The sequence below is a fragment of the Herpailurus yagouaroundi genome, unplaced genomic scaffold (assembly GCF_014898765.1).
Source record: "Herpailurus yagouaroundi ecotype Mexico unplaced genomic scaffold, PumYag 28, whole genome shotgun sequence".
Lineage (NCBI taxonomy): Eukaryota > Metazoa > Chordata > Mammalia > Carnivora > Felidae > Herpailurus > Herpailurus yagouaroundi.
The window spans coordinates 77,854,458-77,879,403 of record NW_024412376.1 but is presented as its reverse complement, the minus strand read 5'-3'; the positions used below and the strand labels follow the sequence as shown (position 1 = coordinate 77,879,403).

The following is a 24,946-nucleotide window of genomic DNA, read 5'->3' as shown; positions in this document are numbered from 1 at the left end:
TGTCTCTCTCTCTCTCTCTCTCAAAAATAAACATTAAAAAAATTTTTTTAAAGACAGAGACAATCATACTAGAAAGAAAAATACACTGTATTCTCAGCACAAAACACATTGTCTTTGCCTGATTTCCCCAAAAGATAGAGCTAAGTCAAAAACTTACGCAGAATTCCAATGCACTAGAATAAAAGACAAGAGGAGTGATTCAAAGGAAGGAAAAGAATAAAGCACTTAGAATATAGGAATATAACTTCATGATCTCAAGGAAGGAAAAGATTGGTAATGAAAAAAAGACCTAACTTAACAAATTCTGTGGATTTAATGTGCAGCATGATGATTATAGTTAATAATATTATATTATATAGTTGAATGTTGCTAAAAGAGTAAAAAGAAATGATAATCATGTGATGATATGAAGGTATTAGCTAATGCTATAGTGGTAATCATTTTGCAATATAAAATGTATCAAATCAACACAGTGTAGACTTTACCTTATACATTGTAATATATCAGCTATGTGTCAATAAAGCTAGAAAAATTAAAAAGATGAATAAATTTTTTAATTAAAGAGCACGAATTATAAAGGTAAATATTAACAAATGAGCTGATACTAACATTAAAATTAGGAAATGTTTATTAAAATACCAACCTAAGGAGTTAAAGGGCAAACCACAGGATGAGAAAAAAAATACTTCTAACATATACAATAGTCAAAGGGTTCTTAGCATATAAGTAACTTTTTGAAATCAGTCAGAAAAAGACAAAGACAGACAACCCAATAGAAAAACAGGCAAAAGAATTGAACAGATATTTTTGGAAAGAGGATATCAAATAACCTAAATAGTCAGTAAAACTCTGAACAGGTGCACATCTTCATTATAATAAGGGAAATGAAAACTAAAATTATATGAACTATCAGTGCACAATGTCCACAGGCTAAAATTTAGATGAATGACAATTCCATTCTTTGGTAAGCATGTGCACCAACAGGAATGTTTTTATGGTGCCTTCAGGAGCATGGTTCAGCCTCCTTGGAAAATCATATTATCTACTATAAATGAAAGTATTCATTTTCCATGACCCAATTTCATTCCTACCCAACAGAAATGCATTGCATATGTGATCCAAGGGACATATACAAGAATCATAGCACTATGTCCATTAACTATAGAATAAACAAAAAATTGTGATATATTTATAAATGGATTACTGTAATAATGAAATGAACAACCTAAAACTACACTCAGCAATGTGGAGTAATTTTAAAAATATAATGTTTAGTGAAAGAAGCCAGATACAAAATAATATGTAATGTATAATTCAATTTACATAAACTTCAAAGAAGTGAAAATTAACTATTTTGTTTAGAGATGCATTATTAGATGACACTCTATAAAGAAAATCAAAGAGACGATTCCCATAAAAGTTAGGAGAGTGGTTCCCTTTGGGGCAGGGACAGGGTAGTAACTTAGTGGAGGAAGAACTTTTAAGATTCTGACAATATTCTATTCCTTGTCCAGAAGGATGGTTACACAAGTTTATACTCTGTGAAAATTAACTGAGCTATGCATTTATTTTTTGTGTACTTTTCTATACCTGTGTTACATTTCATGAAGAAAAGGTTTTTAACGTTTTTTTATTTATTTTTGGGACAGAGAGAGACAGAGCATGAACAGGGGAGGGGCAGAGAGAGAGGGAGACACAGAATCGGAAACAGGCTCCAGGCTCCGAGCCATCAGCCCAGAGCCTGACGCGGGGCTCGAACTCACGGACTGCGAGATCGTGACCTGGTTGAAGTCGGACGCTTAACCGACTGCGCCACCCAGGCGCCCCAAGAAAAGGTTTTTAAAGGAAAGCAGCTGTACAGAACAATCCAACAAACCATCCACGAGAGAAATAAGGGACTACTTCTCTTTAACAGATATTCTCGGGCTCACTCTCTAGTAATAAATCGTAAGTGCATGAATCATTTATACAGAATGAAAAATCTATTTCCTTGTTGTGTGATAAAAGTTGACAGACAAATCATATGTAAGTCACATTCCCCCACCTTTTAATGCATATCATCAATATATCATTAACCGCAACCCTGCCAGTAAACATTTAAATTCTCTTTATCACTAAATTTGCATCAACATCCGCCTGGAAGGGACTTCTTCTTGAAGAGTCCAATTAGTGGTTTTGCAAGGCTCTGAGACATGTTTTGTGAAGCTTCTTTGCAAAATTCCCTAATAACCTAATAGCTGTTTTATTCATTCTCACACCAGTGACACTCTCCTTATATTGCTCTTTTAAATGTCATGATATCCAGTGACTCTAAATCCAATTGCTCTTATTTTGTATTTTTCATATTCAATCTCGCTGCTTGAGGCAATACTTTTTTCATGTCCAATTTTCAAAGCACAAATCAAATTATGCCTCTATTATACTTAAACTCTAATAGCTTCCCTGCAAAACAAAGGAAAAATGTCCTAAGAATGCACTCCAGGCCGTCTAGAATACAAGTTCCAATCTTTCTCTCCAACCTCATTTTCTAAGAAAACTATACTTTCTCTCATAAAACCACTGCCCCTAGAAAGACAGATGTACATACAAACATTATTCCCCAATAAACACTTCACTCAGCTTCCATAGACCTGTGTTCAAATATATTTTGTCTATAATATATGCAACAAAACCAGCAGCAAAAATGAAAATTAAGTCAAATTTCATTTATAAACTTCAACGGAAATAATAAATATAATACTAACCAATTTGAAAGAATAATACATCTTGAAAAAGTTTTAATCCAAGAAAATGGAACATTCACTGAAAAATGTATTCATGTAATTCACAATTACCACAAAAGGAAAGGACTCTCAACTTTGAAAGAATATTCATCAACAACCTATAACATCTCCATAAAGATAGAAAAAAAGGAAAGATGCTCATAATAACACTAACATTTAGGTCCATATTAAATATATTACCAATGAATAAAACCAAAACAATAAAGTTATAAATAAGTGAACTGAAAACTGCAAATTATTTATAAATAACAAATTTGCCTATCAAAGACAAGAATCAACTGAAAATTTTGAACCAACTAGAAAGTCAGTAAGATGGCTAGTGAGATGCCAAACATACTCGAGTGACACTGCAGGAATAAAATAAAATTCAGTATTCAGAATGTAAGCCATAAAAAGAATCCAAGGATATACAAGAATTAGATATAACAAACCTCACATTTCAAGCTCAAAACTTAAACTTTAAAAAAAATGATGCTGGGGGAGGAGCCAAGATGGTGGAACAGCATGGAAGTTTTTTTGTCTCACGTCCATGAAATACAGCTAAATCAACACTAAACTATCCTGCACACCTAGAAAACTGATTTGAAGATTAACACAACAATCTGCACAACCTGAACCACAGAATTCAGCAGGTACACGGAGTGGAGAGGTGAACTGGGGGAGAGAGAAGGCACAGAGGGCAGGGAACTGTTTTTGCTTGTGGAAAGAGTATGGAGTTGGGGGGTGGGGTGGAGAATATGGGAAAAGCACCCTCCCCGAAAGGCAGCTGCAGAGAAAGTGGAAAAGTGGAAACAGCCGCAGGGACTGAACTAAGAAGGGAGAAAGGGGAGAGTTTAAATTCCATTAAGACTCTATAAACAGGGGGAGCGCAGAGTCTGAGGCTCTGCAGCTCAATACCTGGTAGTGCTCTGGTGAGAAGGCTGAATCCCCTGGAGAGAATGAAGTCCAGGGGTCTTCGGGACACACAGGGAGAGGCAGTTCCCATACTGGGAGGACATCTGGTGGAGGCTGTGTGTCTCCCCCAAAGGCAAAATCCCAGTGGACATGGGAGAACAACCACATTCGCTGGTGCTGAAACAAGGTCATTAGGAGTGAAGCCTGGTGCCAGATGCGTGTGGTGATTTGCCATAATCCCTTAGACCCTGCTGCTGCACAATCGTGTGAACTTTTTCTGGGGTGGGCTGACACCCAGCCACAGTCTCTGGGCATGGGCAGCAGCACAGTCCCACAAACCTTCCTGGGTGTGGCGAGCACCCAACCATTCTTCAGTGGGACCCTCCCATAGAGGGGCAGAATGGGTCAGAGCCGCAGTCCCTCAGAAGTAGGGGGTTGGGAAACATAACCGCACCTGAGATAAAATTCAGGAGGAAGGTGCTGCCTGGAGCTTGGTCACAGACAGTGTAAAAGTGGGGAGCAGATGGAGCCAAAGACAAAGGATGGGTGCACAACTGCTGATTGGGAAGAACAGAGTTCCAATAGTACAGAATGGGTAGCTGGGTGATGCCATTTTCACCACTCCCGCGCATACGAATACATACCTACAAGCACCACAACAATCCACCCCAGGAAGCTAAGCAGCACCATGTAGTAGAGAATGGAGCCATTACACTGAGCACCAACCAACTGGGTCAACATCATTTATCAGGAACACAGGTCTCTCCATCTCCTTAGTTTACAACTATAAAGTGCTTCATAGTTTGACTTCTAGGGGAAAACGAAGTAATTTCAAACATGTTACAGTCTGTTTGCTGGTCCATCTATTTAATTTTCTTTTTTTTCTTCATTTCTTTTCTTTTCTTGAATACAGAAAGAGAAAAAGATTTATTTTTGTTTTCAATTTTTATTAAAAATATTTTTCTTTAATTTTTTTTCTACTATATTTTTTACTTTTGTGTAAATTTTTCCAAATTCTATTTTACTTCCATAATTTCATGTCATTCTATTCAAGTGTATTCATTTTTCCAAATTTTCAAACGACTTTTTTTTTCCTTTCCCCTTTTTTCTTTAATCTATCAAGCCCCTGTCAACACCCAGACCAAAACACACCTAGGATCTAGCATCATTTATTTCATTTGTGTGTGTGTTGTTTTTAAGTTTTTAATTTTAATTTTTTTCAATTTTAATTTTTTTACCTCATTAATTCTTTTTCTCCCTTCAAAATGATGAAATGAAGGAATTCACCCCAACAGAAAGAGCAGGAAGAAATGACAGCCAGGCTTAACTAACACAAATACAAGCATGAGGTCTGAACAAGAATTTAGAATCACAAATATAAGAATACTAGCTGGAGCAGAAAATACATTAGAACCCCTTTCTGCGGAAATCATAGAGGTAGAAGCTGGTCAGGATAAAATAAAAAAATGTTATAACTGAGCTGCAATCTTGAATGGATGCCACAGCAGCAAGGATGGATGACGCAGAGCAGAAAATGAGCAATATAGAGGACAAACTTATGGATAATAATGAAGCAGAAAAAAAGAGGGAGACCAAGGAAAAAGAGCAAAATTTAAGAATTACGGAAATTAGTGACTAATTAAAAATGAACAACATCAGAATCATAAAGGTCCCAGAAGATGAAGAGAGAGAATAAGGGGTAGAAGGTTTATGTGAGCATATCATAGCAGAAAACTTTACTAACCTGGGGAAAGACACAGACACCAGAATCTAGGAAGTACAGAGGACTCCCATTAGATTCAACAAAAACCAACAATCAACAAGGCATATCATAGTCAAATTCACAAAATACTCAGGCAAGGAAAGAATCATGAAAGCAGCAAGGGAAAAAAAGTCCTGAAACCTACAAGGGAAGACAGATCAGGTTTGCAGCAGACCTATCCACAGAAACTTGGCAGGCCAGAAAGGAGTGACAGGATATATTCAGTGTGCTGAATCAGAAAAATATTCAGCCAAGAATTCTTTATCCAGCAAAGCTGTCATTCAAAATAGAAGGAGAGATTAAAAGTTTCCCATACAAACAGAAACTAAGGGAGTTTGTGACCACTAAACCAGCCCTGCGATAATTTTTAAGGGGGACTCTCTGAGGGAACAAGAAAAAAAAGAAAAGAAAAGAAAAGAAAAGAAAAGAGAAGAAAAGAAAAGAAAAGAAAAGAGAGAAGGATGGAGAAAGAAAGAAAGAAAGAAAGAAAGAAAGAAAGAAAGAAAGAAAGAAAGAAAAAAGACCAAAATCAACATGGACTAGAAAGGACCAGAGAACACCACCAGAAACTCCAACTCTACAGGAAACATAATGGCAATAAATTCATATATTTCACTACTCACACTAAACATCAATGGACTAAATGCCCCAATTAAAAGACATAGGGTAACAGAATGGATAAGAAAACAAGATCCATCTATATGCTGTTTATAAGAGGCCCAGGTTAGACCTAAGGACACCTTCAGATTGAAAGTAAGGGATGGAGAACCATCTATCATGCTAATGACCAACAAAAGAAAGCTGGACTAGTCATACTTGTATCAGACAATCTAGACTTTAAAATAAAGACTGTAACAAGAGATGAAGAAGGTCATTATATCATAATTAAGGGACATATCCACCAAGAAGACCTAACAATTGTAAACACTTATGTTCCAAATGTGAGAGCACCCAAATATATAAATCAATTAATCACAAACATAAAGAAACTCATTGATAATAATACCATAATAGCAGGGGACTCAACACCCCACTTACAACAATGGAAAGATCATCTACTCGGAAAATCAACAATGAAACAATGGCTTTGAATGACACACTGGACCAGATGGACTTAACAGATATATTCAGAACATTTCATCCTAAAGCAGCAGAATATACATTCTTCTCTAGTGCACATGGAACATTCTCCAGAATAGACCACATACTGGGACACATATCAGCCCTCAACAAGTACAAAAAGATTGAGATCATACCGTGCATATTTTCAGACCACAACACTACAAAACTCAAAATCAACTGCAAGAAAAATTTGGAAAGGTAACAAATACTTGGAGACTAAAGAACATCCTACTAAATAATGAATGGGATAACCAAGAAGTTAAAGAGGAAATTAAAAAGTACACGGAAGCCAGTGAAAATGATAACACCACAACCCAAAACCTCTGGGACGCAGCAAAGGTGGTCATAAGAGGAAAGTATATAGCAATCCAGGCCTTCCTAAAGAGGGAAGAAAGGTCTCAGATACACAACCTAACATTACACCTTAAAGAGCTGGAAAAAGAACAGCAAATAAAACCCAAACCAGAAGAAGACAGAAAATAATAAAGATTAGAGCAGAAATCAATGCTATCAAGTCCAAAAAACCAGTAGAACAGATCAATGAAACCAAAAGCTGGTTCTTTGAAGGAATTAACAAAATTGATAAACCCCTAGACAGTAGGATAAAAAAAAAAAAAAAGGAAAGGACCCAAATAGATAAAATCAAGAATGAAAGTGGAGAGATCAAAACCAACACAGCAGAAATAAAAACAATAGTGAGAATAATATGAGCAATTATATGCCAATAAAATGGGCAATCTGGAAGAAATGGACAAATTCCTAGAAACATATACACTACCAAAACTGAAACAGGAAGAAATAGAAAATTTGAACAGACCCATAACCACTAATGATATCAAATTAGTAATCAAGCATCTCACAAAACACAAGAGTCCAGGGCCACATGGCTTTCCAGGGGAAGTCTACCAAACATTTAAAGAAGAGTTGGGGCGCCTGGGTGGTGCAGTCGGTTAAGCATCCGACTTCAGCCAGGTCACGATCTTGCGGTCCGTGAGTTCGAGCCCCGCGTCAGGCTCTGGGCTGATGGCTCGGAGCCTGGAGCCTGTTTCTGATTCTGTGTCTCCCTCTCTCTCTGCCCCTCCCCTGTTCATGCTCTGTCTCTCTCTGTCCCAAAAATAAATAAAAACGTTGAAAAAAAATTAAAAAAAAAAATAAATAAAGAAGAGTTAACACCTATTCTCTTGAAGCTGTTCCAAAAAATAGAAATGGATGGAAAACTTCCAAATTCATTCTAGGAAGCCAGCATTACCTTGATTCCAAAACAAGACAAAGACCCCACTACAAAGGAGAACTATAGACCAATTTCCCTGATCAACATGGATGCAAAAATCTTCAACAAGATATTAGCCAACCAGATCCAACAATACATAAAGAAAATTATTCACCATGACCAAGTGGGATTTATACCGGGGAGGCAGGTCTGGTTCAGTATCCACAAAACAAACAATGTGATTCATCACATCAATAAAAGAAAAGGCAAGAACCATATGATCCTCTCAATAGATGCAGAGACAACATTTGACAAAATACAGCATCATTTCTTGATAAAAGCCCTCAAGAAAGTAGGGATAGAAGGATCATACCTTGAGATCATAAAAGCCATATACAAAAGACCCACCGTTAATACCATCCTCAATGGGGAAAACCTGAGAGCTTTCCCCCTAAGGTCAGGAATAAGACAGGGATGTCCACTCTCACCACTGCTATTCAACAGTCTTAGCCTCGGCAATCAGACAACACAAAGAAATAAAAGGCATCCCAATAGGTCAGGAGGAGGTCAAACTTTCAATCTTCACAGATGACATAATACTCTATATGGAAAAGCCTAAAGATTCCACAAAAAAACTGCTAGAACTGATTCATGAATTCAGCAAAGTTGCAGGATATAAAATCAATGCACAGAAACCGGTTGCATTCGCATTCACCAACAATGAAGCAACAGAAAAACAAATCAAGGAATCGATCCCATTTACAATTACACCATAACCCATAATATACCTAGGAATAAATCTAACCAAAGAGGTGAAAAATTTATATACTGAAAACAATAGAAAGCTTATGAAAGAAATTGAAGAAGACACATAAAAAATGGAAAAATATTCCATGTTCCTGGATAGGAAGAACAAATTTTGTTAAAATGTCAATACTACCCAAAGCAATCTATATACTCAATGAAATACCTGTCAAAATAACACCAGCATTCTTCACAGAGCTAGAACAAACAATTCTAAAATTTGTATGGAACCAGAAAAGGCCCCGAATAGCCAAAGCAATCTTGAAAAGGAAAACCAAAGCTGGAGGCATCACAATCCTGGACTACAAGCTGTATTACAAAGTTGTAATCATCAAGACAATATGGTACTGGCACAGAAACAGACACTCAGATCAATGGAACAGAATAGAGAACCTAGAAATTGATCCACAAATTGTATGGCCAACTAATCTTTGACAAAGCAGGAAAGAATATCCAATGGAAAAGATAGTGTCTTCAGCAAGTGGTGCTGGGAAAACTGGACAGCGACATGCAGAAAAATGAACTTGGACCACTTTCTTACACCATACACAAAAATAAACTCAAAATGGAAGCAAGACCTGCATGTAATACCGGAAGCCATCAAAATCCTTGAGAAGAAAGCAGGCAAAAACCTCTTTGACCTCAGCCACAACAACTTCTTACTCAACAGGTATCTGGAGGCAAGGGAAACAAAAGCAAAAATGAACTATTGAGACCTCATCAAAATAAAAAGCTTCTGCACAGTGAAGGAAACAATCAGCAAAACTAAAAGGCAGCCAACAGAATGGGAGAAGGTATTTATGAGATAAAGGGTTAGTATCCAAAATCTATAAAGAATTTATCAAACTCAACACACAAAAAACAAATCAGTGAAGAAATGAGCAAGAGATATGAATAGACATTTCTCCAAAGAAGACATCCAGATGGCCAACTGACACATGAAAAAATGCTCAACATCACTCATCATCAGGGAAATACAAATCAAAACCACAATGAGATACCACCTCACACCTGTCAGAATGGCTAACATTAACAACTCAGGCAACAACAGATCTCGGCGAGGATGCAAAGAAAGAGGATTTCTTTTGCACTGCTGGTGGGAATGCAAACTGGTGCAGCCACTCAGGAAAACAGTGTGCTGGTTCCTCAAAAAATTAAAAATAAAACTACCTTATGATCCAGCAATTGCCCTACTAGGCATTTATCTGAGGGATACAGGTATGTTGTTTCAAAGAGGCACATGCATCCCCATATTTATAGCAGTGCTATCAACAACAGCCAAAGTATGGAAAGAGCCCAAATGTCCACCGATGGATGAATGGATAAAGAAGTGGTATATATATACAATGGATTATTATTCAGCAATCAAAAAGAATGAAATCTTGACATTTGCAACTACGTGTATGGAACTAGAGGGCATTATGCTAAGCGAAATTAGTCAGACAAAGGCAAATATCATATGACTTCACTCATATAAGGACTTTAAGACATAGAACAGATGAACATAAGGGAAGGGAAGCAAAAATAATATAAAACAGGGAGGGGAACAAAACATAAGAGACTCTTAAATATGGAGAACCGGGGCGCCTGGGTGGCGCAGTCGGTTAAGCGTCCGACTTCAGCCAGGTCATGATCTCGCGGTCCGTGAGTTCGAGCCCCGCGTCAGGCTCTGGGCTGATGGCTCGGAGCCTGGAGCCTGTTTCCGATTCTGTATCTCCCTCTCTCTGCCCCTCCCCCGTTCATGCTCTGTCTCTCTCTGTCCCAAAAATAAATAAAAAACATTGAAAAAAAAATTAAAAAAAAAATATGGAGAACCGATGGCTACTGGAGGTGTTGCGGGAGGGCGGATGGGTTAAATGGGTAAGGGCCATTCAGGAATCTACCCCTGAAATCATTGTTGTACTATATGCTAATTAACTCGGATATAAATTTTAAAAATAATAATAATAAAAAATAAAGAAAAAAATGATGCTGAGGTGCACCTGGGTGGCCTAGTCAATTGGGCATCTGACTTTGGCTCAGGTCATGATTTCACAGTTCATGAGTTCAAGCCCGGCATCGGGCTCTGTGCTGACAACTCAGAGCCTGGAGTCTGCTTCTGATTCTGTCTGCCTCACTGTTTGCCCTTCTCTCACTCACGCTTGCGCTCTCTCTCTCTCTCTCTCTCTCTCTCTCTCAAAAATAAAATTAAAAAAACTTACAAAATGATGCTGAAAGAACTGAATACCTATATGGAAAAATATAACATTACACCATGCATAAAACACTCTAGATGAAATAAAGAACTAAATATGAAGAAAAACCTATAAAATAAGTAGAAGAAAATATAGAAAACTATCTCTTTGTACTCATAGAACAGAGAGGACTTTTTAAAAAAAAAGCATAAAGGAAAAGATAGATTTGACTATCTTAAAGTTTTCAAGAAAAAAAAAGGCACCCATGAACAGAACTGAATGGGTAGAAACTGACAGAGAAAATCATTACAAGACAGATACAAAGAATCAACTATCCATATTGTTTTTAATATTTTTATGTTTATTTATTTTTGAGAGAGAGAGAGTGAGAGAGTGCACAAGCAGGGGAGGGGCAGAGAAAGAGAGCCAGAGACAGAATCTGAAGCAGGGTCCAGGCTCTGAGCTGTCAGCACAGAACCCGATGCAGGGCTCAAACCCACAAGCCATGAGATCATGACCTGAGACAATATTGGGCACCCAACCTACTGAACCACCTAGGTGCCTTTCAACTATCCATATTTTTCAAAGGTCCCCAAATCTATAAAAAAAGACTAGCAAATTTTAAAATGGGCAAATGACCTGAACAGGCAATTAAAACTTTTAAAATAGAAGATGGATAATTAAAGCAATGAAAAACTCTTTCAAAAGCTGTCAGAGTTATAACACAGAAAGTTATTTCAAAACTTTTGAGCTATTATCAAGACCAAAGCTTTAAGAAATTTGTTATTTGGGAAAACTAAAAGCAATAAAGTTTGATACTTTGTTAGGTATATATTTAAATTTTAACCATAAAAATATAAATGTTAAAATGAGGAATGAACAGTTAATATCCATATAATCCTGTAGGTAACATTTTTTACCTATTGAAAACCAGAAGATATATTTGTCAAGACACACGATCCTTTAAATAAAATCAACAACAAAAATGCCTGATTTAATTTTAAGTGAAAAATTGGCTGTGATTAATAAACTAACAAATATAGTAACCAAAGTTCAAGGAAAGATTCTCAAAGATGAGACACCCTTTGCACATCAATGGATAAAAATTTTTAGCAGGAAAGGAGGCAGAGTCACAGACTCTCTCACTAAAATATGTTAGATCTAATCAATAAATCCAATCAATAAATCAACTGAAGTTGCAGTATACAAAATTAACATACAAAATCAGTAGTGCCTCCATATACTAAACAATGAATTTTCTGAAAAATAAAGAAACCTATCCCATTTACAATAGCATCAAAAATAGTAAAATACTCAGGAATAAAATTAACTTAGGATATACAAGATCTCTGAAAAATAAGCTACTGATGAAAAAAATTGAAGATGACACAAAGATATTCCATGTTTGTGGACTGGAAAAATTAATATTATTAAAATGTCAATACTACCAAATGCCATCTATAGATTCAATGCAGTCCCCCTCAAGAGTCCAATGGCATTTTTCACACAAGCAGAAAAACTCTCCTAAAATTTATGTGGAACCACAAAAGACCCCAAACAACCAAAGAAATCCTGAGAAAGAAGGACAAAGCAGGAGTCATCACACTACCTGATTTCAAGCTATGGTCATCAAAACAGTATGGTTAGTATCCAAAATCTATAAAGAACTTACCAAACTCAACACCCAAAAAACAAATAATCCAGTGAAGAAATGGGCAAAAGACATGAATAGACACTTTTCCAAAGAAGACATCCAGATAGCCAACAGACACATGAAACAATACTCAACATCACTCATCATCAAGGAAATACAAATCAAAAGCACAATGAGATACCACCTCACACCTGTCTGAATGGCTAACATTAACAACTCAGGCAACAACGGATGTTGGCGAGGATGTAGAGAAATGGGAACCCTCTTGCACTGTTGGTGGGAATGCAAACTCATTCAGCCACTCTGGAAAACAGTGTGGAGGTTCCTCAAAAAATTAAAAAGAATTACCCTACAACCCAGCAATAGCACTACTAGGAATTATCCAAAGGATACAGGAGTTTTGATGCATAGGGGCACATGTACCCTAATGTTTATAGCAGTGCTATCAACAATAGCCAAATTATGGAAAGAGCCCAAATGTCCATCAACTGATGAATACATAAAGAAGAAGTGGTTTGTATATACAATATAATACTATTTGGCAGTGAGAAAGAATGAAATCTTGCCATTTGCAACAACGTAGATGGAACTGGAGGGTATTATGCTAAGTGAAATAAGTCAGGCAGAGAAAAACAGATATCATATGGTTCACTCATATGTGTAATTGGAGAATCTTAACAGAAGACCATGGGGGAAGGGAAGGGGAAAAAATAGTTTCAACAGAGGGAGACAAACCATAAGAGACTTTTAAATACAGAGAAAAAACTGACAGTTGATGGGGGGGGTGTGGGAGGAGGGGAAAATGGGTGATGGGCACTGAGGAAGGCACTTTTTAGGACGAGCACTGGGTGTTGTATGTAAGCAATGAATCATGGGAATCTACTCCCAAAGCTAAGAGCACACTGCATACACCGTATGTTAGCTAACTTGAGAATAAATAATTAAAACAAAAAAAAACAGCATGGTACTGGCATAAAAACAGACAAATAGACCAATGGAGGAGATCAAGACCCCCGAAATAAACCCAAGTATATATGAGCAACTCACATTCGACAAGGAAACCAAGAGTACCCAATGGAGAAAAGATAGGCTCTACAATAAAGAGTGTTGAGATCACTGAATATTCACATGTAAAAGAATGAAATGGACTCATATCTTATACCATTCATAAAAAGGATTAAAGACTTAAACATAAGACCTGAAACCAAGAAACTCCTAGAAGAAAACATAGGAACAAAGATCCTTGACATGGTCTTGGTAATGATTTTTTAGATAGGACACCTAAAAGCACAAGCAAAAAATAAAAAATAAACAAGTGTGAGTATATCAAACTAAAGAGCTTCTGCACAGCAAAAGAAGCCATAAATGAAAGACAACCTTCGGAATGGGAAAAAAAAAAGTTTGCAAAGCATATAACTAATAAGGGGTTAATATCAAAAGTATAAAAAGAACTCATACAACTTAATAGCAAAAACAAAAGAATTAAAAATGGGCAAAGGACGTGAACAGACATTTCTTCAAAAAAGATAATGCGAAAGGCCAAAAGATGCTCAACATCACTATTCATTAGAGAAATGCAAGGTAAAAGCACAGTGAGACAGCACTTCATACCAGCTAGAATCACCATTATCAAAAAGACAAAAGATACCAAATGGTGGCATGCACATGGAGAAAAGGAAACCCTTGTGCACTGTTGGTGAGATTGTGAACTGGTGCAGCCACTGTGGAAAACTATATAAAGCATTCACAAAAAATTAAAAATAAAACTACCATAAGATCCAGCAATTCCACTTCTAGAATATATACCCCCCAAAAATGAAAACACGAACTCAAAAATATATCTGCAACCCCATATTCATAGCAGCATTATTTACAATAGCCAACATGTGGAAATAATCTAAGTGTCCATTGATGGACGAATGGATAAAGAAGTTGTGGTATGTATATATATATATATATATATATATATATATATATACACAATGGAATATTATTCATCATCAAAAAACAAGAAGATCCTACCATTTGCAACAACATGGGTGGAACTTGAGAGCATTAGGCCAAGTGAATATAAATAAGAGAAAGACAAATACTATATTGGTCTCATTTATATATGAGACCTTAAATTTTTTTTTTAAACTCCTAGTGAAAGAGATCAAACTTGTGGTTACCAGAAGTGGGGAGTTGGGGAGGGGAAACTGGAGGAAGGTGGTCAAGAGGTACAAAGTTCCAGTTGTAAGATAAATAAATACCAGGGTTGCAATGAATACCATGGTGACTATGGCTAACACTGTGCCGTATGCTACATACGAAAGTTGTTAAAAGAGTAAATCCTAAGAGTTCTCATCAGAAGAATGCTTTTTTCCTTTTTTATTTTTCTTTTCTCCTTTCTTTTTGTTGTATCTGTATGAGAAGATGGATGTTAGCTGAACGTACTGTGTTAATCATTTCACAATATATGTAAATCAAACCATCATGCTGCACGCCTTAAACTTATACAGTGATGTGTATCAATTATTTCTCAATAAAACTAGAAAACAAGCAAAATGACACAAAACATACCAATTCTCACAAAATATACTTCTGGAAAATAACACGTTTTTACATTCTTATCTGATTTCCATAGAAAATCAACTTTCCAAACATAAAAATATTATAAAGATTTCAGGAAATGTTTGATCAAAAGGTCTTATCAAAACACTTAGAGTCTTTCACAGTTAAAGCAAAAATCATGTTATTTTACAATCCAAAACCCTAATGAAATAATTTAAATGATTAGAGGTGGAAAAAATTCCAAGCACTTTAACATTTCAAGTTTCATGGGAATTATAATTCTGGTCACTAATATACTATAATTTTTAAGGGACATTTACTGAAAAGACGAAGCATGAAATGTGTGTGTACTTTGAGCCACTGTGGTTCTCAGCCAGCTACATCTTACCTTTTTACCTTATAAAATGTATAGGGTAAATTTGTCCCAAAGACAAAATGCTTTTAGGGAATCTTGCACATAAACTTCCTAGGTTTGTGCCAGCTATCTCTAGTAACTAACTTTAACAAAAGAAGTATTTAAATGGAGATCTAGGAAAGAAGTACAGTTGACCCTTGAACAACATAGGTTTGAACTGTGCAGGTCCACTTATACATGGAGTCTTTTTTGATAAATACAGTACTACTGTAAATGTATTTTCTCTTCCCTATGATTTTTAATAAGATTTTCTTTTCTCTAGCTTACCTTATTGTAAGAATATAGTATATAACACATAGAACATAGAAAATACGTGTTAATGAGCTGTGTATGTTATTGATAAGCCTTCCAGTCAACAGTAGGCTATTAGTAGTTAAGTTTTGGGGGAATCAAAATTTATATATGAATGTTTAACTGTGCAAGGGGTTGAAACCCCTAACCCTTGCATTGTTCAAGGGTCAACTGTACCTGACAAGCTGGAGCAGAAAAAGAAACAATTACTCTCCCTACAACCAATATTTATTGAATGTGTTCTATATGCCCAGAACTATGTGAGAGAGAAACTATGTGAGTTTCAGCTTTTCTTTTTTTTTTTTTTTTTCTATTGACTTGGCAAGCTCCTTGATGAATCAGTCACATCATTTTCATTAAATTTTTACTAAATACTTACTACACATCTGGTATTATTGCTAGTTACAGGAGAGACAATGGTGATAAGGTCAAAAAGTCCTTGTTAATATGAAACTTATATTTTATAGGGGACTCAGACCAAATAAACAAGTAAACAAAAACTAAAATAAAATAAAAGCAAGAATGTACACATCAGATAGTTCAGTAGAAAACCTATAAAACTTCTAGGGCAGATCCTAAAATAAACACTTTTAAAAATTGACTTTTTTCTTTTTAAAGTTTTCTTCTTTTTTTTTTTTTTTTCAACATTTATTTATTTTTGGGACAGAGAGAGACAGAGCATGAACGGGCGAGGGGCAGAGAGAGAGTAAAGTTTTCTTCTTAATATTAAGTAGTGAACAAACCCTTTGCAGGCATATTAAAATGGTGTTATTTGAAAGTCTACAGAACTTCCTGCGGCAAGGGAAGGAAACAGTGTGCATTTGCATTTTGTAACCAGAACTCTCCTAAATGCATCCTTTATAGGAGCTTATCTACTTTGTGCTAATATCCTCAGATACCCCCAGTACCCTCCACAATGGCATACAAGCAGATGATAGGTATGAAATGTTTCTTGAATTGAATCAAACAATTACTTGAACTCAAGGTCCAAGTCTGAGTTAGCTGTCCTGGCATGAAAAAAAGTAATGGCAAGACTAGCTGGTTAAAGAGAAGACATTAGAACAGGCTTGTCTGCTGATGGAAATGATTCAGTGGACAGAGAAAAACTGATGATAGGGCAAAATGGAAGATAACCAAAGAAGTGAACAATGCCAAAGAATATACACTTGTCCAATATTTTAATCTTATCAGCCTCACCCCAATTCTTCTAGTTTAACTTTACCCATGGTCTCTGAATCCAATATCCTTATCCAGATGACCATGTCTCTTTAGAGTCACTGAGGAATCTGAACACAATTGAATCAATCCAGCTCTTCCCCTGCAATTTTGGAATTGAGGTGCTGACAAGACTGAGCCAGCAAGCTGTGGGGAGCCGAGCTAAAAGATCAGGGAAAGTCAGAGCCAAAGTTAGCACCACCACAGGCAAAAGCCCCATTCAAACTGGAATAATGGAAAGGAAGCCTCCAGGAAAAAGTTTGTCCATTCAGCAGAGGGTGGAGCAGGTGTTCAGAGAGAAGCAGACATGAAAGATCCAATAAAGAGAGAGAGAGAGATGGAGAATGTGCAGTGCCTGTATCCCTGACATTTTCTCATTTTGCTTGTTCTCATAAGACCTGGATATGATTCATTCTTTTACGTCCATGTTTTCACAGCAAACCCTTATTTCGGTATGACAAAATGTGAGTGGTTTCTGTTCCTTACAACCCAAAAATTCTGACCAAAAAATAATTCAGTGATGTTATTTTAGACTCTGGGTGCTCGAGGACAACATCATCCAGTGGAACTATAATGGAAGCCGCATATGTGATTTTCCATTTTCTAGTAGCCATATTGCAAAAAGAAGAAACAGGTGGAATTAATTTAAGAATATATATTATTTAAGCCCATAAATTCAAAATATTCATTTCAACATGAAATCAATAAAAAAATAATTGTCTTGCATTCTTTTTTTTTTTTTTTTGTACTACATCTTGAAAATCCAGTGTGTGTTTACACTTATGGCATTCCTCACTGTGGACGTGCCATATTTTAAATATTCATTAAACACATGTGGCCAGTGGCTGCTATACTGGGCAACATGGTTCCAGGAGCTCAGGGAGGGGACAGACCAATGTGCGCATGTAGTAAAAGGGTCATGGAGAGGAAGTGGGCTTTGGGCGTCCTGCAGAGGCACTGTGAGGAGATACGAGAGAAGAGCTCGGTAGGGCATCCCAAGTGAGACAGGCCAGAAAGTGGAAAGACAGAGACTAAAATTAAGATAAACAAATGAGAAGATTGAGTTATTCTGCCAACATCATGAAAACCTTCAGTCATTATCCCAGAAAATGGGACTAGATCATCTTGAGTGTGGGCATGCTTGTTTCCCTGAAATGAATTTCAGTTTGAAAGACGGAATGAACCTTCTATTTGTCATCTTCGGTGAATCTGGAGTCTCTCCAATCTGTCATTTTGCTATTTGGTGGAGTGTGGAAGGGGCTCTTGTGACCTTTCTAATTCAGAGGCCAGGGATCACTCTCTTGCGGACTTAAGAACACCCAGAAAAAGGGAATAGAATGCTTCCCAATGTCACCATCTTTCTGAAAGGAGTTTTGGCTACGTCTCAAAATCAGAAGCCTCTAATTAACGGTCTTCCCCTCACCCGACTGCTACACCTAAATCCTCAGAAAATTTGTGAGGCTCTGAAACTGGTTTTCGGAAACTGATGGTTTTACTGAGCCAACACCGATAAGGCCTTACTTTCTCATGAAGTATAGAATCTACTGCTGTAGTGGCAGCACATAGAAAACCCGCAGCACCTGAGGAAGAGTCACTGCTGGAACCTGGCGGGAAAATCTGTGAGTGCATCCAGATTGCATCCTTTTCCAGGTTGCGAGTGCAACCTCCACATGATCGGCTGGCCCCATCCGACACTATCTAGTGGGGCAGCAACACTGGCTAGAAGGCTGGGATGGGGATGTGTCTTCTCTGTTTTTGTCTTCCCGACACCAGACTTAGTGCCTTCACTTATTAAGTGATTCAAAACAGTGAAAGAAATGAATGAATGAATGAATTAATGAATGAATGGATTTATAAAGCTCTGCCCCTAGAAAAGTACAAGCTACAATTCGGTAGAAGTTTGTTATGTCCCTTCCTGTGTGATGCTCAGTTCTTGTGGACAGTTACGGGATAAAAGCACACATCTGGAAAAAAAAAAAAAAAGGCACTATTCCTAACAGACCTATTAGCCCCAAGGGCACTTGAGAAAGTTCACAAAGCTGTTAGAGCTCCCTGACCTCCGTCCCAGATGAAGGTGGGTGGGCAGAGAACTCTGGCACCCACTGCGTCTTCTGCCTGCCAAATTGACTCCAACATCTATGTACCCATTCAGATTTGGGCACACTGTTGCCCTCTTTTTCTCCAGTAACCCCCAAATCACTCTTTTGGCTGTTTGTTTTTGAGATTGGTCCTCTAAGATCAGGCAGCTGAGGGATCTTTGAATCAGAGTAATTTAATGCAGCTTTGCATTCTACCCAAATCATAGGCTGTTCTACTTAACCTTTCTACTACTAGTTCCTTGCCACACCTGTTATTACATTGCTGTCGCTGCTCCTTTGCAATCTGCTCCCCACTTGTACTCTTGGAAACTGCAACTAAAGAGACCAAGGAAAGCACAGATTTGAAGAGCCTTTTTTTTGGCACCAGTCATCACTCCCTAGAGGCCTGATTAAGAATGACAGTGAAGCACAAAGAAGCTATACACCTCTTTATGGTGGCAGACTTTAGGCAGATGTTAGGAGAGGGGACCCAGAAAATAAATACTATGTGTAACTGTCAACACTGTTTCTGTTCCTATGAAACAGGTTGGACCAAAGTCCCATGATCTCTGTCCAGTGTTTGCCCCATGTGCATGAGTTCAAAATAAACAATCTGTGACCTCTGTTTAAGCTTAGCATGAAACTGCAAAATATGTAAGATGTTGCTATCTGCTGTGCCTAAGAACATTGGTTTTATTTAGGGTGGATTTTTCCTTTGCTTTTTGCATTCTAAAACAGACCTATTGCATGTTTTATGGACTCTGTTTCCAGCATTACTTGCAGTTCTTGGTGTGGTAGTGATTTGGGGCTTTCCTAGCACAGTTGTTGAAATAAAGGCTGCTGCCCTGTTTTGTTTCTCCTTTTGTACTGACTAAAGGCATGTTGACCACTACTTATTAGCTCTTTGATCTTTATTTTTGAACATATGGTCAGGACCTCACCGGTGCCCAGAATGGCAGACTGAAATTCTAGTAGCCTCAGGTCCATGTGATAAACTACTCTGTTCTGGAAAAAAAAGGGGGTGCCATACAAAGACTGATATGTATTAAACATCCCCTGCCAGCAGGGGAGAACTTGCTTTCCTGAGCGTCTGTTAAACACAGGACTGCTGCCTCTCTATCCACAGAGAGTCCTCCATTTAGATTCATTTTCTATTAGAGAACTGGATGTTCCAAATGTTGCCAAATACAGTAGAATTTAAAAGCTGTATTGATTTAATGGACTCTATTTCACAAGTAAAAATGGATTTAATTGAACCTGCTCTTGTTTCTTTTTTCCATTTTTTTTTTGCCTCTTGCTTTTTCTAAACAATATCCAAATGAAACTTTACTCCATTAGCAATTAAGTCCACTATGTACGCCCCCCTTACATTTCAATAAGCTCAATTTTCTCTTAATGGCATTTAATAACCATAATATGTACTTTTGAAAAAAACTCAAGTACTTTTGTTGAGCAAGAATATTGTTTGTTGAATTTTCAATATGACTTTATTCAAAACTTTGCAGTGCTAATTTAACAAATCTCAGTCATTTGGTCATCTAAGCATAGAATAAGGTTCATGGCACCAATGTCCAAAGCAGCTCTGAAAACAGGTCTAACCTTTGGGCAACAATAAAGAATAATGTGGTGCTTGATAGTCACCAGGACTCTGGCATACAGCAGGGTAGCCAGACAGACTGAATCTGGGTCTCATCCTGCCACTTGTTGACCTTAAATAAGTCACCTCCAGTTCTCTGAACCTCATTTCTTTGTCTGTAAAATAGAAATAATGGTAAATCTATGTCATGGGATTTTTGTGAGAATTAAAGAAGAATATGTGGAAATGCACGGTTAATTATGCAATGAAGTTCAAATAGCACATTTAATCTAATAGAAAAAAAAACCATGAGGGAGGGGGTATTTTGTACCCTTATTCCCTACTTGCTTTGTAGTAACCCTTTATCAATTGTCCCTCTTGGGTTCTATCAAGAGATTTTCAAGATTTCAAGATTTTCTCAAAAGTTAAGATATATTTTCACAAGCATGAGAATAAAGAACTTTGACTCTTATAACTTATTTCTACAACATAAGCCTCGGGTTTACTTTGCTTGCCCTGACCATATAAACAATCCAGAGGCTATGCGCTCAGCCTTGTGAAGCAGATTTGCAGACATTGCCTCACCCTCATGCGGCTCCTCCCCCATCACAGCCATCACTGCCACCACCAGCCACCACCACGGCTTCTCCTGAAATACTTCCTGGTCGAAATGTCTTCACCACTCCACTCTCCTACAACAGCCCTCTTCCTACTCCCCTACCCTCCATCTCCTCTTGTGTAGAAGCAACTTAGAGAACAGAAAAATGAGCCTTTCATCTAAAGCTTTTCCCTTCTCAGACTTTCTTCATTCTCAGTCATCATGGTTCAAATCACTGCTCCCCACCTTGGGTGATGTGTATTTTTTCTCCAGCAATTTATGTTTATATCACTATCCTTCTCAAAGACTGAGGGATAACCTAAATTCTCATCTTGATCGTTTATTTCACGTCTGATAGAAATGTCCGTATTCAGAAGTCTGACCATTACCCAAACAGTATCTTAAGCTACAGTTATAAAGAGATTGGTAGGTAGATTTTCTGCAGGGTGATGGGGCAGAGGGTGGGGAATAGGATGGTGTGATGTTGGAGAATTGAAAGAATGCTTACTCTTAAAATTTTGGTTGGAGCCCAAATTTCAAGCTTAAACATTTTTTGCAGTACCATGCAAAGTACATAAGCTCTATATATTTTTTAATATTTTTTAAGCTTATATGTGTTTTGAGAGAGCAAGCAAGAGAGTATGTGTGAGCAAGGGAGGAGCAGAGAGAGAGAGAGAGAATCACAAGGGTCAAGGTTCTGTGGTGACAGTGCAGAGCCTGAACCAGTGAGATCATGACCTGAGCTGAAACCAAAAATTGGTTACCTAACCAACTGAGCCACCCAGATGCCATTACTTAACCCATGAGCCACCCAGGAACCCAGATGATTCTATTTATTTAATGATGTGTTGGTGTGAGGATTAATGTGTTGACATTTTCAAGGTACATTGGAATCTCTGATTTAAAGATGATATTGCTTTATCAGCTTCTACATATAGGCAAATCCTAACTGTGTGGATGCCCCCTCCATTCTCCCCAGTGCTCAGGTCACTAGAGACGGGACATGACATGTAAGGAAGGTATTTTTACCATGGTAGATGAGATTCTATCTCAACCCTGTTGAATCTAAATTTGGCCTCTAGAAAAATCCCCTGAGATTCGTTTGCTATGAGATTACCAAAACAAAAACAAAAGAAGGAGGGGGGTGGAATTCACCTGAAGGACCTTGAAACATTTGGAATAGTATTCAAGGAAATTAGTATCACTTTTCAGTTCATTCAATCGCAGATTTTGTGTTGCTGCATTTTATATCAAGAATGAAAGCCAATGGCAGTTGGCTCTTTCTCCAGCCAGAGACAGTTTTCCATATGCCAAGTTCCCACCAACATTAAGTCCAGTCACCTCTACCTCTCATTGAGCAACTTATTGTGAAAATAACGGAGAGAGGAAGATTAAGGGCATCTTTAGCATTTCACAGAAAATATAGATGAGGTTCCCTCCCTCCCCCTCTTCCCTCTCCCCCCTAGTCTCAAGTGATTTCAGTCTCTAGGACTGAACTGTATTGCAAGCCCATCTCACCTGAGTATGTGAGTGTTTCTATTGTAGTCACATCGCACCGTGAGACAGTAATAAATGCAGGTTGCTAAGAAGATTTGAAAGGAAAAGATTTCCAAAGCAGATTTTAAGGACATTCCTGGTTTCTTAAATCACCATGATGGGATAGCATATTTAGCAGATGGAAGAATCTTTTCACTGGCACTAACCTTTCACTGGTCTTCAGTTCTATTCCTTCAGTGCAGCAGCTGGATCTGTGTCCAAAGGTCCTCTTCCTTCGGGTAATTCTTCCAGGGAAATAAATCTAGTGTCCTTATCTAAATATATTTATGTCAAGTGACTACTTTCCACTTTTGTAACATAGATGTCAGAGTGAAGCAAAAGGAAGTGAAAATATCAGTTCTGAATGGAGAGAGGGTACCCTGTTCTTGTTCATCTTATTTGGATGCTTCTGATTTCAAGGCAGATCTGACGAAGATTCGCGGTTACACTATTGTTTCCTTAAAATGAATAACGTTGTGACTTTTAAGACAAAAGTAACATCACGTGGAATCACCAAGATTTCCTGTTCAAGAATTTCCTAAAATGAGGTGGACCTTTCATTGCTTTACTGAGGTTGCTTTTGTTTGGTGGTTTAAGTCCACAAGAGAGGACACTGATGAAAGAAAAGAGACTTTGAATGCCTTTGGCCCACTGCTCAGATGTCCTCATGAAAAGCAACAAGCTCAAGTCCAAAAGGAAAAGGACATCACCTAGAGATCAGTACTTGTTAGTTCCAAAGTGCTGCTCTGAATTTTCATTTGCAATCTGACTTCCCAGGAAAAAAGTTCACCGTGTGTAACACAAACAAAGCGGGCTTGGTTCATGGGCCTGGTCAACACCTGTGTGTCTGCTTTCATGCACTGTTTTAGATCTCCAATGTGAAGACAGGTCTGTGCAGTGTTTCAGAGAGTCAAAGCAATCCTTCCATGGACTCTGGCCACTTCTGAGTCTCACTCAAATGTCCTTTCTTTTTCACCTAGAGAGATCATATCAAATTAGAAGCCAAACTATTTTTCTATGCAAGGAGCATTTGCCTTTGATGATGAACATTTTTTAAAACCATGAATTCCCGTTAAGTACTTTGATGTGATTCATAAATCAAATATACTCAAAAAGCATGAAATTTTAAATCTCTACAACTGAATCACATATTCAAAGTCAGCATAAGTGGATCCCTTGCACGTGCACACATACACACATACTTGCACACGTATACCCATTTGCCTTTGGAGAATAACGTTAACGATTGTGGTTCTTTTCCGCTTGTTTTCCAAACAGGTCTTCTGCAAGGTGGGTGATTGTGAGATCTCTCCCATATATGTTGTTAAATTCCCAAAGAAAGAAAAGAAACTACCTTCAAAACTACTTTCTTCTGTCTGATTGTATAGTTCCTGACCACCTGAGAAAGGAGCGAAAGATGCGTGCTGGTGTCAGGCTGGGCCTCAATTGTTGTGAACATACAGAGCGCTCAGCCATTGGCACAACCATTCAAGAAGCAAAAATTAACAAGGTTGAATCTGAGATCTGGATGCTAATTTTCAACTGGCTGGGGAGCAAACTCACCAAACGTTACTCTGATGTGAGGGACAGCTCTCTGTTCAGTCAATGCTGCCTGTATGCCCCTCATGGTCACGTTATCATCACTATTCCTCTGTCACCACATTGCCGTTTAATCCTTAATGACTCAATAAAAAAAAAAAAAGTGAGTAGAATATATTTCAAAGCTTTTCTTAATGAGATTTTCCATGCTTCCCCCACTTCCTCTATTTCTTGTATATCTGAGGGCAACTTCCTTTGTCTGCAGTCAGCTTACCTAACAAAATATCTCATTTGGCAGTAATTGCAGCAAAAGAGTAACTTTTCCCATTTGCTTCAAACAAAATCTGGTGATTTTTTTTTTAACCCTAACAGTGTCTTAGTCTGCACAGATTGCCATAACAAAATCCCGTAAACTGGGTGGCTTAAACAACAGAAATTTATTTTCTCATGGTTCTTGAGGCAGGATGGAATGCCAACAGGCTTTATTTCTGGTGACAGCTCTCTTCCTGTCTTGTAGACAGTTGCTCTCTTGCTGCAACCTTCAAATAGCCTTTCCTTTAAGTACTGACATGGGGAGGTAGGCAGGAGGAAGCTCTCTGGTGTCTCTTCTTATAAGGACACTAATCCGATAAGGTAAGAGCCCTCCCATGATGACCCCATTTAACCTTAATTACTTCCTTACTCCAAATACAGCACACTGGGGGGTTAACACTTCAACATATGAATTTGGGGGTGATGCATA

At 37.7% G+C, this 24,946-nt stretch overlaps 1 long non-coding RNA gene across 1 annotated transcript in view; it reads right to left on the bottom strand.

Annotated features, from left to right (window-relative positions):
* Positions 1-23,646, bottom strand: part of LOC121031536 (uncharacterized) — a 386,595-nt gene extending 362,949 nt beyond the window's left edge. The window contains exon 1 of the long non-coding RNA XR_005790763.1: positions 22,833-23,646. This is a non-coding gene — a long non-coding RNA (uncharacterized LOC121031536). The remainder of the gene's footprint in view (positions 1-22,832) is intronic.
* Positions 23,647-24,946: the final 1,300 nt, after the last annotated feature.